At 43.9% G+C, this 12531-nt stretch overlaps 1 long non-coding RNA gene across 1 annotated transcript; it reads right to left on the reverse strand.

Moving 5' to 3' along the window:
* Positions 1-228: 228 nt before the first annotated feature.
* LOC139565957 (uncharacterized) lies at positions 229-9299 on the reverse strand. The gene is made up of 2 exons (XR_011673015.1): positions 8962-9299; positions 229-633 (listed from the first exon to the last, which is right to left on the reverse strand). It is a non-coding gene; the product is annotated as an uncharacterized lncRNA (long non-coding RNA).
* Between the last annotated feature and the right edge of the window lie 3232 nt (positions 9300-12531).

Raw genomic sequence — 12531 nt, forward strand, 5'->3', positions numbered from 1 at the left:
CAGGCTCGAGGTCAGAACAGGCAGAGTGGTCAGGCAGGCGGATACGGCGTCAGGACAGGGTCAAAACCAGGTGGGCTAGGAAAAAACAGAGACTGGGAAAAATAGGAGCTAGAAGAAACGCTGGTGGACTTGGCAAAACAACACATACTGGCACAGAGAGACAGGAAACAAAGGGATGAATACACTGGTGTCACACTGGTGTAAAGGATTTGGAGACAGGCTCAGGAATACACAATAGGGGATTTTAATATACCCAAAACAAACACGTATACAAACACTGGGCTGCACCCAAACAAAAGAGTGAGGGTAAACCTCGTTGAACAAAATGGGACGATACCCGTAATACACAATATATAAAGCACGCAGTATAACAGCTGCACCAACGCATAGGTACTCACACCACCAACGGACATGGGAACAATAACTGACAAAGACAGAGGGAACAGAGGGCACATATATAACATACTAATCAGGGGAAATGGGAACCAGGTGTGTGCAATCAGACAAGACAGTCCGGGGTTGATGAAGCCTAGAAAGCCGGTGACGTAGACCTCAGGAACTGGTGAACAGAATGAGCATCAGTACCGGGGGGATCCGTGACAACCGGGGACTAATGGGGTAAACAGGAGACATCTGGAGGTGGGTGGAGACAATAACAAAGACAGGTGAAACAGATCAGGGCGTGACAAACAGAGCAAATTGGTGGGGATTTAGGTGTTTTTTATTTTTTTATTTTACCTTTATTTAACCAGGTAGGCTAGTTGAGAACAAGTTATCATTTGCAATTGCGACCTGGCCAAGATAAAGCATAGCAATTCGACACATACAACAACACAGAGTTACACATGGAATAAACAAAACAGTCAATAAAACAGTAGAACAAAAGAAAACGTCTATATACAGTGTGTGCAAATGAGGTAAGATAAGGGAGTTAAGGCAATAAATAGGCCATGGTGGCGAAGTAATTACAATATAGCAATTAAACACTGGAATGGTAGATGTGCAGAAGATGAATGTGCAAGTAGAGATACTGGGGTGCAAAGGAGCAAGATAAATAAATAAATACTGTATGGGGATGAGGTAGGTAGATAGATGGGCTGTGAGCTGCTCTGACAGCTGGTGCTTAAAGCTAGTGAGGGAGATATGAGTCTCCAGCTTCAGAGATTTTTGCAGTTCGTTCCAGTCATTGGCAGTAGAGAACTGGAAGGAAAGACGACCAAAGGAGGAATTGGCTTTGGGGGTGACCAGTGAGATATACCTGAGTGGGTGCTGCTATGGTGACCAGTGAGCTGAGATAAGTCGGGGCTTTACCTAGCAGAGACTTGTAGATAACCTGTAGCCAGTGGGTTTGGCAACGAGTATGAAGCGAGGGCCAACCAACGAGAGCGTACAGGTCGCAATGGTGGGTAGTGTATGAGGCTTTGGTGACAAAACGGATGACACTGTGATAGACTGCATCTAGTTTGTTGAGTAGAGTGTTGGAGGCTATTTTATAGATGACATCACCGAAGTTGAGGATCAGTAGGATGGTCAGTTTTACGAGGGTATGTTTGGCAGCATGAGTGAAGGATTCTTTGTTGCGATAAGGGAAGCCAATTCTAGATTTAATTTTGGATTGGAGATGCTTAATGTGAGTCTGGAAGGAGAGTTTACAGTCTAACCAGACACCTAGGTATTTGTAGTTGTCCACGTATTCTAAGTCAGAGCCGTCCAGAGTAGTGATGCTGGACGGGCGAGCAGGTGCGGGCAGTGATCGGTTGAATAGCATGCATTTAGTTTTACTTGCGTTTAAGAGCAGTTGGAGGCCACGGAAGGAGAGTTGTATGACATTGAAGCTCGTCTGGAGGTTAGTTAACACAGTGTCCAAAGAGGGGCCAGAAGTATACAGAATGGTGTCGTCTGCGTAGAGGTGTACCAGAGAATCACCAGCAACATCATTGATGTATACAGAGAAGAGTCGGCCCGAGGATTGAACCCTGTGGCACCCCCATAGAGACTGCCAGAGGTCCGGACAACAGGCCCTCCGATTTGACACACTGAACTCTGTCTGAGAAGTAGTTGGTAAACCAGGCGAGGCAATCATTTGAGAAACCAAGGCTGTCGGGTCTGCCAATAAGAATGTGGTGATTGACAGAGTCGAAAGCCTTGGCCAGGTCGATGAATACGGCTGCACAGTAATGTCTCTTATCGATGGCGGTTATGATGTCGTTTAGGACCTTGAGCGTGGCTGATGTGCACCCATGACCAGCTCTGAAACTAGATTGCATAGCGGAGAAGGTACGGTGGGATTCGAAATGGTCGGTAATCTGTTTGTTAACTTGGCTTTCGAAGACCTTAGAAAGACAGGGTAGGATAGATGGATAGATATAGGTCTGTAACAGTTTGGCTCTAGAGTGTCACCCCCTTTGAAGAGGGGGATGACCGCGGCAGCTTTCCAATCTTTGGGAATCTCAGACGATACGAAAGAGAGGTTTAACAGGCTGGTAATAGGGGTTGCAACAATTTCGGCAGATAATTTTAGAAAGAGGGTCCAGATTGTCTATCCCGGCTGATTTGTAGGGGTCCAGATTTTGCAGCTCTTTCAGAACATCAGCTATCTGGATTTGGGTAAAGGAGAAATGGTGGGGGCTTTGGCGGGTTGCTGTGGAGGGTGCTGGGCAGTTGACCGGGGTAGGGGTAGCCAGGTGGAAAGCATGGCCAGCCGTAGAGAAATGCTTATTGAAATTCTCAATTATAGTGGATTTATCGGTGGTGACAGTGTTTCCTAGCCTCAGAGCAGTGGGCAGCTGGGAGGAGGTGCTCTTATTCTCCATGGACTTTACCAGTGTCCCAGAACTTTTTTGAGTTAGTACTACAGGATGCAAATTTCTGTTTGAAAAAGCTAGCCTTATCTTTCCTAACTGCCTGTGTATATTTGTTCCTAACTTCCCTGAAAACTTGCATATCACGGGGACTATTCGATGCTAATGCAGAACGACACAGGATGTTTTTGTGCTGGTCAAGGGCAGACAGGTCTGGAGTGAACCAAGGACTATCTATTCCTAGTTAAAAAAAAAAAAGAATGGGGCATGCTTATTTAAGATGGTGAGGAAGGCACTTTTAAAGAATAGCCAGGCATCATCTACTGACGGGATGTGGTCAATGTCATTCCAGGATAACCCGGCCAGGTCAATTAGAAAGGCCTGCTCGCAGAAGTGTTTTAGGGAGCGTTTGACAGTGATGAGGGGTGGTCGTTTGGTCGCAGACCCATTACGGATGCAGGCAGTGATCACTGAGATCTTGATTGAAAACAGCAGAGGTGTATTTGGAGGGCGAGTTAGTTAGGATGACATCCATGAGGGTACCCGTGTTTACGGATTTGGAGTTGTACCTGGTAGGTTCATTGATAATTTGTGTGAGATTGCGGACATCAAGCTTGGATTGTAGGATGGCCGCGGTGTTAAGCATGTCCCAGTTTAGGTCACCTAGTAGCACGAGCTCAGGAGATAGATGGGGGGGAAATCAATTCACATATGGTATCGAGGGCACAGCTGGGGGCAGAGGGAGGTCTATAGCAAGCGGCAACAGTGAGAGACTTGTTTCTGGAAAGGTGAATTTTTAGAAGTAGAAGCTCGAATTGTTTGGGTACAGACTTGGATAGTAATACAGAACTCGGCAGGCTATCTTTGCAGTAGATTGCAACACCGCCCCCTTTGGCAGTTCTATCTTGGCGGAAAATGTTGTAGTTAGCGATGGAGATTAAAGGTTTTGGTGGTTTTCCTAAGCCAGGATTCAGACACGACTAAGACATCCAGGTTGGCAGAGTGTGCTAAAGCAGTGAGTCTAACAAACTTAGGGAGTAGGCTTCTAATGTTAACATGCATGAAACCAAGGCTTTTACGGTTACAGAAGTCAACAAATGAGAGCACCTGGGGAGTGGAGCTAGGCACTGCAGGACCTGGATTAACCTCTACATCACCAGAGGAACAGAGGAGAATTAGGATAAGGGTACGGCTAAATGCTATAGGAACTGGCCATCTAGCACGTTTGGAACAGAGCGTAAAAGGAGCAGGTTTCTGGGCACGATAACATAGATTCAAGGCATAGTGTACAGACAAAGGTAAGGTAGGATGTGAGTACATTGGAGGTAAACCTAGGCATTGAGTAATGATGAGAGAGATAGTCTCTAGAGACGTTTAAACCAGGTGATGTCATCGCATATATGTAGGAGGTGGAACAACATGGTTGGTTAAGGCATATTCAGCAGGGCTAGAGGCTCTACAGTGAAATAAGACAGTAATCACTAACCAGGACAGTAATGGACGAGGCATATTGATATTAGAGAGAGGCATGCGTAGCCAAGTGAACATATGGGTCCAGTGAGTGGTTGGGCTGACTGGGAACGATTCAGACAGTTAGCAGGCCGATGCTAACACGCTAACAGTTAGTAGGCCGGGGCTAAACAAGCTAGCAGTTAGCAGACCGGGTTAGCAAGCAAGCAGTTAGCAGGGGCTAGCAGTTAGCAGACCGGGGCAGGCAAGCTAGCAGTTAGTAGACCGGGGCTAGCAAGTTAGCCTTTGGGGGACGTCGCGATGGGGGTTCCGAAGGGTTCCGGATATTGTAGCCCAGGAGTGGGCTTCGGTGGTAGCACAGGAGCCCTGGCCGGGCTAGCTTCAGGCTTCAGGCCAGTTGGTGCTTGCTCCAGGAGTGGTCACCCGGGATTGCGGTTAGCTAGTTGCGAAGATCCAGATGAAAATGTTTTTTTGCGGTAGGAAACCGGGGATATGGAGAAAAATAGGTCCGTTATGCTCTGGTTTGAGTCACGTTGTTCGAACTGGCGAGAGCTTTCCGAGCTAAAGTTTAGCGGATGACCGCTAGCAATGGTTTGCTAACTGATAGCTGGTAGGTAGTTAGCTGGCTAGCTTCAGTTGAGGGATTCCAGATCCGAAGTGAATAGAAATACTTTAGAAAAAAGCAGATCCACGCCACATTGGGTGAGGCGGGTTGCAGGAGAGTATTTAGAAGTTGAGGTTGAGGAAAATATTTTTTAAAGGTATGCGAAGAAAAATATGTAAAAAGATATATACAAGGGACACAAAAGACAAAGACGTTTGACTGCTACGCCATCTTGGGTACATTATGTTTTGAAAGACACTCTGAAAGTTGACTAGCAGCAACTGAGACCTAAAAGACATCCACTATCAGCACCCACTAAATTTGCCCAAGAAGAGGCAAACAAAAGAAAATCCCACACCAAACTTAAAGACAGGACGCAAAACAAAAACAGGGAGGATCAGATAAAAGATTGTTTGTCTGGATATCAAATTGGGAGAACCAACTAAAGGTGTTAACCCTCCATGTTTCTCAAGACAACTGATGTACTGGGTCAGCCACTCTTAAATAGCACCTGGGCCAGCACAGGAGAAACACCTTCCCACTAACGAGCTGACCAACCAGCACAGGTGTAATACGTTCTGACTAACGAGGTGACACCAATCGGTGCACCCCACGTGCTAATGTCCAACCTCAAAATGTAAAAACCAAAGCCTGTAACAGTTTTTGCAAATGCCTAATTACACAGGACGAACTATGGTTGGCATCTCTCTCTCTCTCTCTCTCTGATCAGTCTGTTGTAATTCACTTACAATTAGCCTGGGTTGCGTTATCAGTCACCAACGCATTGATTTCATGTAATTTTTTCTGATGTATTAGTTTACCTCTAAGTTAGTTTGCAATGATTGACAGTCATTAACACAGAGGACTGGGTTCAGAGGAACACAGCAGAGTGTGCTACTGAGTTCAAAGCCGCCGAGCTGCACGGTAAATGTGACATACGTCCGTGAGCGTCCAATGAAGTTAGGTTAGTAAATATGTAATAATGAACCTGCGGACTATCACATATTTGCGGCTGTGGATTATTGAGCATAAGACAGTAGACGGCCTTTAGGGCTGATAGTTACAGACTCTCTGACACATTTACACACATCTTATCTAGTCATACAGGTAAAACCAGAGAAATCCCCTAACTCTGTAACATCGTTATAGCATCATTATCACAACGTGTCTGACATCTTTATGACATTAAGAGGGCCTGGTCCGGTCAGTGTGTCGGGGGCTGAGAGGGAGAGATCGAAAAACAGAGGAGACATATGAGAAGAGAAGCAGTAGAGACCGATGAGATGAAGAACAGAAGAAAATGGCAGTGGTAAATCCAGGAGGGTTAAGTGCCTCTTGGCAGTAATCTGCAGATTTATGGAAGGGTCTCAAAGCCTCTCTAAAACCATGTGGAAGAGTGAGAAAGGTGAAAACGGACAGATGAGTGTCCATAAGAGGATGGAGAGATAAAAACAGGGTATGCATCATCATTGTGCTCTGACCCCTGAAACATTAAACAATAATGTACATAGGGCCTAGAGGTAATGACAAACTGCAGTAGGGTGAAAGGATGAGGACGGGGTAGCAAACACACACACACACACACAGAAAGACCACCATTACCTGAGACAAGAGTTGATCATACCATCTACATTCCACTCTGGAATAGAGCACTAATAAATTATTTATTCTAGAAGTATCGCGCTTAGCAGAGCCACCACACTTTCCATACAAGTCTTAATGTTATATCACAGACCAGGACAGCGTGATGAGGGAAATATAACAATGACCCAGTGAATCATAGAAACACACTGTTGGAATCAAGTATCTGCTTTTTCCTAACTAGGCAGTTTTCCCTTACCACTGTTGCCTGAGCTGGATCTTTTGGGGTTTAGGTCTGGGGTGCTATTTAGAACTTAGTGAAACATTTATTATATAAGTATTCATGGGTTGCACCGTCACTCGGTCACGTAGCCATGTTGATGCTCAAAATTAGGACGGGGACTAATGACTTTAAACAAGGGCTAATGACTGTTTTGTCTAAATTACACTACAAGGGCTTGGGAATACAATAACATTGCTAAAGTATGCACATATTTAGTAGGAAACAACTTTCCAATCATCATCATGTTGTCAAATATATTTTGGACAGATGGCAATATTGTCATTTGCTAGCAAAGTTCATCAAATAACTAGCAATGCTAATTTTAGCTAGCTGAAATCTGGAGGTCTCCCCTTAATCTTAGCTAGCCAGCTAACGTTATACTGTAACTAAAGTCAATCTGACAACATCAAAATGATTACAAAAGGTTTTCCTACTAAGTATTTTCCACCTTTAGAAATGGCATTGTGTTTTAAAGCTACAGTAATGCACTTTACACCAAATCTTCATCAGCGCCCAATGAGGATGTAGAACGCTCAGTTGGGCATCAATCCTAAATCGAACGTTCAAAACAGTATTGTGACGCAACGTGCAATTTTCTCCATTGTAGAATAATAGTGAAGACATCAAAACTTTGAAATAACACATATGGAATCATGTAGTAACCATTAAACAAATCAAAATATATTTTAGATTCTTCAAAGTAGCCAATCTTTGCCTGGATGACAACTTGGCACACTCTTGGTATTCTCTCAACCAGCTTCATGGGGAATGCTTTCCCAACAGTCTTGAAGGAGTTCCCACATATGCTGAGCACTTGTTGGCTGCTTTTCCTTCACTCTACGTTCCAACTCATCCCAAACCATCTTAATTGGCTTGAGGTCGGGTGATTGTGGAGGCCAGGTCATCTGATGCAGCACTCCATCACTCTCCTGGGTCAAATATCCCTTACACAGCCTGGAGGTGTGTTTTGGGTCATTGTCCTGTTGAAAAACTAATTAAAGTCCCACTAAGTGCAAACTAGATGGGATGACACTGACAGTTTCACCAGCAAAGCACCCTCACACCATGACACCTCCTCCGCCATGCTTCATGGTGGGAACCACACATGCGGAGATCATCTGTTCACCTACTTTGTGTCTCACAAAGACACGGCGGTTGGAACCAAAAATCTAAAATTTGGATTCATCAGACCAAAGGACAGATTTCCACCGGTCTAATGTCCATTACTTGTGTTTCTTGGCCCAAGCAAGTCTCTTCTTATTAGTGTCCTTTAATAGTGGTTTCCTTGCAGCAATCCGACCACGAAGGCCTGATTTACAGTCTCCTCTGAACAGTTGATGTTGAGATGTTACTAGAACTCTGAAGCATTTATTTGGGCTGGAATTTCTGAGGCTGGTAACTCTAATGAACTTATCCTCTGTAGCAGAGGTAACTCTGGGTCTTCCTTTCCTGTGGCGGTCCTCATGAGAGCCAGCTTCATCATAACACTTGATGGTTTTGGCAACGGCACTTGAAGAAACTTTAAAAAGTTATTGAAATGTTCCATATTTACTGACCTTCGTGTCTTAAAGTAATGATGGACTGTTGTTTCTCTTTGCTTATTTGAGCTGTTCTTGCCATAATATGGACTAGGTCTTTTACCAAATAGAACGTGACAATAGTCCTATAAAGGATTGGAGACAGGCACAGGAATACATAATAGGGGGCTTTAACACTCCACCCAAAAATACAACATGCCATGAAAAGACATGGGGAGGAAGCCCAAAACAAACACGTATACAAAAACACAGGGTTGTAACCCAAACAAAAGAGCGAGGTAATAATGAGTACACAATACATTCAGCACGAAAGCCGAAACGACAATGCACAGGTACTCACAAGACCAACGGACATGGGAACAATAACCGACAAGACAATGGTGAAAACAGGGCACCTATATATAATTACTAATCAGGGGAATTGGAATCAGGTGTGCGTAATGAGACGATTCAGTGACGCCTAGAGGCCGGTGGTAGACCTCCAAGAATGGTGCACGGAATGAGCAGCAATACCCGGGGGAATCCGTGACAGGTATCTTCTGTATACCACCCCTACCTCGTCACAACACAACTGATTGGCTCAAAAGCATTAAGAAGGAAAATAATTGCACAAGTTAACTTTTAAATCAAATCAATCAAATAAAATACAACAGGTGCAGACCTTACAGTGAAATTCTTACTTACAAGCCCTTAAACAACAAGGCAGAGTTCCCGCGCATCAGCAGGGGTGACTGGTCCGCTCCTGATCCCTGGGATCGTCCGTTTGGTTGGCGTCCTGCGGCTGGAGCTGAACGCGCCGGGGAGGGGGTACCGTCATATATGCTGTCTCCGGTGCTCTAGGTCGCCATGCTCCCGCATCTCAGCCGGACTGACAGGTTTCCCGCGCCTCAGCAGAGGCAACCGGTCCGCTCCTGATCCCCGGGATTGTCATTTTGGTCGGCGTTCTGCGGCTTGGGCCGCGCATCGGGGAGGGGGTAATGTCACATGTGCTCCCTCTCCGGCCTCTAAGTCACCAGGCTGCTGGTTATGACGCACACCTGTCACCATCGTTACGCACACCTGCGTGTCATTAGACTCACCTGGACTCCATCACTTCCCTGATTACCTTCCCTATATATGTCACTCCCTTTGGTTCCTTTCCCAGGCGTCATTGATTATGTTTCAGTTGCCTGTCTGTGCGTTGTTCGTGTTTCTTGTTTTGTATTATGTTTAATTTATTTATTAAAATATTCATTCCCTGAACTTGCTTCCCGACTCAGCTCACATCGTTACAAAGGCAAAGGGTGGCTATTTGAATATATTTTGATTTGTTGAACACTTTTTTGGTTACCACACCAAACTTATTTCATAGTTTTGATGTCTTCACTATTATTCTACAATGTAGAAAATGGTAAAAAAAAATAAAGAAAAACCCTTGAATGAGTAGGTGTGTCTAAACTTGTGACTGGTACTGTATGTTTGCTCTATAAATCCAATTTGATTCCATTTAATCAACCCCATCTTGGGACTGTTGGGTTATATTACTGTCTCTGTATGATGATGGGTTTTCAACCACACAAGACTCATCTTCACAATATGAAGGGAGGGAGGAGTAGGGATGGAAGGAGAGAGGGTTAAGGTTGATCTATTTATCATCGGTTTTGCTATTCACTGCTCAACCCGTTGACCCTTCCGTGTCTATCTTTGATTCAAGATCAAAGGATTAGACACCAAGGGGAAATAGGGAAGTTCAACGCTGGCTTGTATCCCTTCACTGTGCATCAATTGAAAATTCAGCAGGACTTATTAGGTAATGACTTATTAGGTGGTAATATTACAGAGGGTTACTATGGTGTGTGTGTGTAATCCTAACATTGAGCTATTGAATAATGGGCTAATATGCATAAGCTTCTAACTTAGGCTACACATCTCAAGCCTGTTTGTCTCCATTGTTATGTTTCACAATTACGCACCTGGCCTCTCCACTGCCTCAGATAATCCTCTTAAATCTTGTGGAGTCACAGGAAAAGCCAGACTACAATAACTTGTTGGATACTTATTAGGGGTTCACAGTGAAGCTGTGAAACCTATTGTTATACATAGATTATAGTTTTTTTCCTTGACATGATCAAATAAACCAAGCATAGATTGGTCACTTTTTTCTAATTTGGCACACAGAAACTAGAGGCCATAAGTAACTTGGTCAAAAAGAACGGCAATGATCGGCCTATAGATGGCGCCGTTATAAGCAAGCTCATTTAAACCCTCATATCCGCTGCCCCTTTAGGCGTAGACTTTATATGTAGCTGTCTTTCCACATGCTGAACAAATTTGCCTCAAGGACCCATAAGGTCCGTCAGGATAGATTTCCTACAAAAGCTATAGGACCTTAATTTTTTTATACTAGGCCTTATAGCCTATTCGAAGGAAAGAAGCAGGCTTGTTCTTGGTAATTGCTGTATGTAAAGCAGAACTACAGCATAGGCCACATTGTCTTTCGAGGAAATTTGAGGAGTGAAAGTGAATTGGGGTGATACCTTTGGCCAGAATCAACCGGATGCATCTGGTTTTCAGGGGAAATGGAAAGAGAGCCCGTTTTTGGATGTTAACAAGGTGATACTCCATCTTAACTTCTCTTCCACATTTACTGGATTGGTTCAACAGTGCAGATGAGAACCTCCCGACAGTTTTTGTTCTCTCGTCAGGACTGGAAAGAAAGAAACACCGCTCAGACATTTATTTTACACCTGCTATGTTAGGTTACCACCTTATTTAATAATAGGTCTACAGCGTGCCATAGGATGTGTTGATCAGTTGATTGACAGGTGTACTGTAGAACGATAAACAATACACTTTCCTCTGGTATGGATGCTCGCCAACGTGGGTTCGAGTCCGGACTTGCAATAAACTTCTTTAAAATAACTAACACTAGTACTACAATACTGCCATCTGTAGGATGATAACGAGAGTGCTTGACTTTGTTAAGGATGCTCTTATGGAATAGTTTTTGTTCACGTCCAGCTACAGAACAGTACCAGTCAAACATTTAGAACACCTACTCATTCAAGGGTTTATCTTTATTTTTTACTATTTTCTACATTGACTCACAATTGGCTCAGCATCATCCGGGTTAGGGTAGGGTTTGGCCGGCCGGGATGTCCTTGTCCCATCGCGGTCCGGGTGCATGCACGCTGACACGGTCGCGTGCATTAACGATGCCTGACAGGCAACCCTGTTTCCCAGCGTGAGCTAGCTAATTAGCTAGGTAGTCTTGTAAGCTTGCATAACTGATTTGTGTATAATTATAAGGGACACTTCATGTTTTGTGGATAATATTTACATTTACAGTGGGTCAGCTCCTTTTCAATTTCATACTCAGAGGCTGAGAAGTCAGGATGCTGCATTGTAGGCTGTTTCATATGTAAGTCTCCTTGCACAGCCTACAAGGCAGAATCCTGACTTATCAGCCTCTGAGGCTGATATTGAATCTGATCTGCCTGTCAGGAATGGAGCTCACCCACTGTAAATGTAAATATTATCCACAAAACATTAAGTGTCCCTTACAATTATACACATATCAGTTATGCAAGCTAACAACCAGCATAGATAACAAGCTAGCTAGCTAGCTATCAAGACTAACTGGCTCGCTCACTCACTCACTCACTCACTCACTCAGAAGACTAGCCAAGCTAGCTGTGTTGTTGCTTGCATGTGATTGGCTATGGTCTTGGGGGTGGCATACAACCTGGGAGACAGGGTTGCCTGTCAGGCATCGTTCAGGGCTTAAATGCCCCAAGAGCTCTTAGCTCAAGTTAAGGGACATTTGGCTTGCTAACATTCTAACTTATAAACTGATAATGAGTGCCAAACACAAATGAAAGCATGATGTTAGCATGAAATGTACCATCCCTTAGTGTAGCAATCAATAAAAACAAATGCGCTGATCCACAGTGTGCTCTGCCGCCTCAACCATACTGTCAATCTATCAATACGTCCACTCCTATTTATAGTTTATCTTGTGATCTCGACAAAACAACTTTTGTTATGTCATGATCATGAGACAAATAAGTAGTGATCTCGACATAATGAGGGAATTACTTTTTTATTCATATGTCCTCTCTGGACTTCCATAGGTAAGTATAGGGCTAACCAATGATTTATATATACACTAGATGATTAATAGTGGGCTCTGAAGCCACATTTATTTTATTACAGTCACCATAATGCATACTTTTACATTATATTATGTAATGTATTATGTTATATTATTATATT

The sequence above is a fragment of the Salvelinus alpinus genome, chromosome 37 (assembly GCF_045679555.1).
Source record: "Salvelinus alpinus chromosome 37, SLU_Salpinus.1, whole genome shotgun sequence".
Lineage (NCBI taxonomy): Eukaryota > Metazoa > Chordata > Actinopteri > Salmoniformes > Salmonidae > Salvelinus > Salvelinus alpinus.